The sequence below is a fragment of the Pipistrellus kuhlii genome, unplaced genomic scaffold, assembly GCF_014108245.1.
Source record: "Pipistrellus kuhlii isolate mPipKuh1 unplaced genomic scaffold, mPipKuh1.p scaffold_m20_p_4, whole genome shotgun sequence".
Taxonomy (NCBI): domain Eukaryota; kingdom Metazoa; phylum Chordata; class Mammalia; order Chiroptera; family Vespertilionidae; genus Pipistrellus; species Pipistrellus kuhlii.
Window position 1 is genome coordinate 5,614,320 of NW_023425540.1, and position 6,041 is coordinate 5,620,360.

Here is a 6,041-nt window from a genome sequence, read left to right on the forward strand (position 1 = left end):
CTTCACAGGAAAAATGTCTATGGTTCTATTTTAATGGGCTCCTAACGATGTTCTAGGACTCACTTGTATGTTATTGGAGAGCATTGAGTTTCTGCACCCAATGAGGTTGATGATTATAGACATTCAAACCCAGACCACATCTGTAACATGTGCGATTCATTTTTAACCTCAATCTACTTGTCGGTAGCTAATGCCTCAATGCTGCTGGACTTTTAGCCTTTTATGTAAGCATGTGGGGAAACAAAATACTGCAACAGCGTTCCCAACACTGCAGCTTCAGGGAGGCATCTGACACGCTGAAAATTGTCTTTGTTCCTGAGCTGCCCACATCTTCTGTGGGCATCTTATTTTTAAACTAGAGGCCCAGTGCATGAAATTTGTGTATGAGTAGGGTCCCTAGGTCTATCCAACAATCAAGGCCAATCAGGCCTTCCTTCCCCCAGCTGCTAACTGCCAGCCAGGGCATTCATTCTGCTCTGCCCCTGGTGGTCAGTGCACGTTATAGCAAGCGGTTGAACTCTTGGTTGGTCAAACTCCTAAGGGGACAATTTACATATTAGCCTTTTATTATATAGGATAATTTAACTTGTCTGAGTAGGTAGTATAATGCATACAATATCCAAAAACCATTAAAAAAATCATCTGAGGACAAAGCAAGCCCTACACTCTCCCTCACCTTTTAGAAATCCAGTTTCCTGCTCTGAAAACTATCATTATTACCTTATTCTTATAGACCTTTTCAAAAGTATTCTGTGCATACTTATGTAAGCATGTGTACATTCATTTTTTTCATGCAAATATGACAGTATACTATAAAAACTCTTTGTAACTTTTCTTTTTAAAGTAACAGTATTATCTAGAACTTTCCATATCAATATCTAAAGAACTTCCTTTTTGGTACAGTTTTCCATTTTACATATACACCATGTTCTGTTGAAACAGTCTCTATTAATGGGCATTTAATGGCTTCTGATCTTTTGCTATTACCATATTGCAAATAGCATATTTGCCCAATAATCTTAGCACATGTGAGAGTGCCTGTTATTCAGATACCAAGAAGCAGAAAATTTGAGTATTTCAAATCTGAGGGCTACTGCAAAGGACTATCTATCTGTCTATCTATCATCTATCATCTATCTATCTACCTATCTATCTATACAAAGCAAGTATCTATTTATCTATCTATCTATCTATCTATCTATCTATCTATCTATCTAAAGCTAAGAGTCTGTCAGCCTGTCTGAATGGTACTATGTTTTGCACTGACCACCAGGGGGCAGATGCTCAACTCAGGAGCTGCCATGATGTGCACTGGCCATTTAAAAATAAATGGCACTGTGGACCTGGCACCCACAAAGCAACACTCGGCTTCACCCAAGTGGGACACAGGCCCTGCCATCACCCAGAGCGACACCCCACCAAATTGCAGCCAATGCTGCCAACACCCAATGGTGCAAAATGCAGCCCATAGCCCACCCCAGCCTGGAAACTGTGGCTGTGGACGCTGGGTAATGACGTCATATCACATAGCAATGCCTGGCTTCCTCTCCCTAGCAACTAGCCTCCTTAGAGTTTCTTCAGCTCAGGAACTTGACTTGCTTTATAGCCAGGTGCAAACATTTTACACTTTAACCAAATCTTTGTGAAGCACTTTCCCATACCTCTTCTCATTTGATCCTCACAGAAGTCCTAGAGTATGTATATAGAAGACTTGGTAGAATCCTATTTTCTTTTCATTAGCAAGACACGAATAGCGATATTAAAATATTTCCTCTAATTAATTTTCTTTCAATGTGTACGAATCTGTCCACCAGGACACTAGTGATTACATACTTATGTCTAAATGCCATCTACTAGAGAGAAATTCTCCTAAAGAAGCCCCATGATGCAAGGGGCCAGCAATGCTTTGCCTCTCCTGGACTCGCTGAAGGGCTTAGTAGACATAGCAGCCTAGACCTAATGCTGGTGAGCAGAAACAGTTTGCAAGATGAAGAGATGTTTAGAGCTTGTGGTGGTGGAGGTGAGGGGAGTGAGAGGAGTAGACCAATGCCATTTAGAATTAAGGCCAGTCTGGCTAAAGATAACAAGAAACGCCTGGCTTAGGAAGGGTGACTACCTGAAAAAGATAGTGCAATTGTGGAAAGACTGGGGTGCGGAGAAGGGAGAGAGGGGAGGAGAGAGAAGGAACACTGATGCTGGGCCTAGGTTAGAAGATCCAGGTTGGAATTCTGGCTCCACCTCTTCCTAGAGCTGTGTTACGAGTGCCCCACATTGGGCTGCCAGTTGCGCGTGTCCCCCCATGTCCTGCATGGGGTTCAGGGCTCAGGTTCAGGGTTTGAGCTCTGGAGGAGGCTGCACCAAATGAAAGAAACTAGACAAGAGAATATTGATTTGGAATTGGGGGGCAAGCAGAAGCCCTTTCAAGAGAGGATTAAGCTTTGCTCTGGCCTTGCCATCCTTTTTATTCAAGTCTGGGTACACCCATAGCCCTTAGGCAGGCAATTCCAATAACAGCTCCATGATAGCCCATCAGCTAGGATTTACATAGACTAAAAGCTGGAACTGGCTTCAGCTCCCTTTGTCTCAACTAGACAGTGGGTGCGTGGCTCTGACCCTTGCCAGAGCCTCAAGGTTGACCAGCTTTCCGGGTTCCTTGTCCACCTCTTTCTGCTAGTGAAGCCAATGGGCATCTTCCAACACTGTGTGACCTCAGAACAATCAAGATAGCAGTGCTTACTTCCCAAGGTCGTCATGAGCAATAAAGAGAGGCTGCATGTGAACATGTCTGGTAAAGAGTGTGAATTTAACAACGGGTGGAATCTGAATGCCTTTAAGTTAGGCACCAAAGAATATTCACTTCAAAAAGTTCTCCAGATCATGAGCTCCTTAGGAGCTGGGCTGTGTCTGCCTTGTTCGCTGTTCCGATCCCTGTGCCCAGAACTGTGGCTGAATCGGTGCCCAATGAGGACTCACTGAAGGAAGGAAGTTCAGGTCCTCTCCACACAACTGAGGAGTGAGCTGGAGATGCAAAGGGAGAGGCTGGCTAAGGTGGGAGGTATAGTTCGGGGAGTTATATATCTATTTATTAGACCTAATCATTAGAAGGAAAACCTACCCAGGTAGGCATTTTATGAAAATTTGTTGATTGAGTCAATGAGCGAACGAACTTTTCAGAGTGCTTTCAGAAATTATTTCATGAACTCATGGGCTCCCCACACCTTAGAGGAGGAAAAGAAAGATTTTTATTTGAAGTGACTTGAACTGTTGACAAAGTTACTGCATATTTTATTTTCCTGTATTTTTAAATGATTTTTTTGACCTGTGTTTTGGTTGGAATAGATTAAAGATGCATTTTAGTCCCTGCTGTTGGCCACGGGATTCTAAAGCCTGCTTTAAGTATCAATGTATTTTATGCCTGCGTAAGGAAATATATGGATAAAGGACAATGCCTCAAACTTTCCCTCTGATCAAGGATCAGGTTTTCATAACGAAATGAGGAAATTGGGTTGGATGATCCAGCGTGTTCTTCTCCCTAAAATTGTAGGATTGTGTGAATAAAAGCATAAGAGGAAGAACAGAGGTTTAAAACAACACACAAACAAAACAAAAACTCCACCCCAAACCCCCAGGATCCCTGTGAGAGAGCGGTATTAGACTCCTTGGGACATGATAATAAACACCTGACATTTATGGAGTGTTTGCCAAGGGCCAGGCCTCAGATACCTGCTTTTCTTAGTCCTTACAGACCCTGTAAAGGGTGTTGGAAATTCTGCCTGGTGCCGGCAGTTGGAAAGGAGATCTTTCTACGCACATACCACGACTGGAAGCAGCAAATGTGCCAACAATAACGAGCTTTGTGAAAGTATGTGCTGCCCCAAGTCAAAGAACTGTCCTCCACGGGGGTTGAAAGGGCTATTGAATCTGGGGGTGGTCTCTCCAGCCACAAAGACACGCGGAAATCATGTCATCTTTGACTCCCAAAGCAGGGCTCTGGGTGGCTGAGACTCCACAGAGCAGAGCTTTTTGCTTGCCTCTTCCCTTCCCTAGAATCAGCTCTTCTTTCCTTCACTGCTGGTGATACTCTTTCTCCCTCCATCTGTTTTCTAATTTTGTTGTGAACTGGCCCAGCCCAACTTGGCAGCATAGAGTCTTCAGGCTCCTTTGTCCATGCTGAGTGGATGTCCAGTCATCAGGGGTAGGTGAGCTCCACCCACCTCCAAGGCCACCATCACTCTGCAGGAAATAAAAGCAAGAGAGAGAAGTTCTGCTCCCACTCAGACATTATTGCCAAGAGATCATACATAAAAGCACACAATGTAGTGACTCCAGGCTTTGCCTGTTTAGATGCTTGAATTACTCCATTTAAATGGAATATTTGGAGCAAATGCCATATCATCTTAGAGGCAGCTTTGGTTAACCTTGTAGTTGCCATCAGGTAACCAGAATCCTCCAAGCTAGCTTAGAGCAGTGTTTTTCAACCTTTTTTGGGCAAAGGCACACTTGTTTCATGAAAAAAATCACGAGGCACACCACCATTAGAAAATGTTAAAAAAAATTTAACTCTGTGCCTATATTGACTATATATAAAGTAATTCTCTTGAATAGGAATCAAATAAACACAAAGAAAGTATTTTATAATTACTTTATTATGAAATATTAAGTAAACAAAATAGTGAAAAATTATAAAATTCTTGTCTTGTCTGCACCTACGGCACACCAGGCAACATCTCGCGGCACACTAGTGTGCCGCGGAACAGCGGTTGAAAAACGCTGGCTTAGAGTTTGCAGTGAATGTAGGACTATTTTGGAATTCAACCTTGGGAACCATTTTAATGTGTGCAGAGATTTGTGTTCTTAAACCCTGTCCACTCAAGGATAGTGGGTGCTTCTCCACTATTCTAGCCTAGTGGTTGGCAAACTAGAATGCTCAAGCACAAATCTGGTCTGTGCCTGTTTTTGTAAATAAAGCTTTATTGGAAGACAGCCATGCCAATTTAGCCATGTATCGTCTCTGGCTGATTGCGTGCTTTCCGTGACAGAGCTGAGTGATTGTGACAGGGATCATTTGCCTGCAAAGCCAAAAATAATTTACCATCTGATGCTATACAGAAAGTCTTCTGACCGCTGCATTAGCCAATCCACACAACTATTTTCAGCAATGAAAATCCATTGTTAATATTCATATTGCTAATTAGCGAAACCTCTGGTGTGGATCAGAGACAAAGAGAGCTGTCGTGCTGACAGCAGCTGTCTCTGGCATGTGGCCTCCTTATTAAGTCCTAGATGACACCCCTGCAATGTGCGTGCCCTGCTGGAGCAATCTGAATATTTATGAAAACTAACGCACATTTACAGAACATTGTCAATTTTGGAATTCTAAAGGTAAATTGCAGTCATCATAATACTTTCCTTTATTGCTTCTCAGACCCTGTTTTTGGTAATGATTATGATTCAACCTTCAGACACTCTCAAATCAGTAACAATGTTAAACCCAGAGTTAACTAATTGGACTCCAATGCAATCTCTAAGATAGAACAGGTTTGTTATTGTCCCATTTTACAAAATAAAAAACCTAAGTTCTGAAAGTGCACCTCATTGTGTGACAGTTGCAGAACTGGGGAGTGATCGAATGAGATTTGAACTTGAAGCCTCTAATTTCCTAGATCTTAGAGTCTCTCCTCTACACCAAGGTAGCTTCCCAGTAACAACAGCTCATCAATCATCTTTTTGGAGCAAACTGGACAGATTTTAACGTCAGCCAATAGAAAAATATTCCTCTTCAGAAAAAAAAAAATAGTATTCTCAGGAACTTCTTGACTATTTTGCAAGCTATCTTTCCCTTTTTTCTTCACATTTTTTATTCTTGAAGTTGTAGAGCTACCATTGAGTTTCAGGATTGGTTGCTAGGGGTGGGGAGAAATTTCCTAGGGGTATCAAAGGAATGAAGATAAGTGCTTAAAAATGAATATGTTCCATCAACTACATACACTGAGACCCTACAGAGTCAAAGAAAGCTCTGAGAGGCCATCCTGACTTAGAAG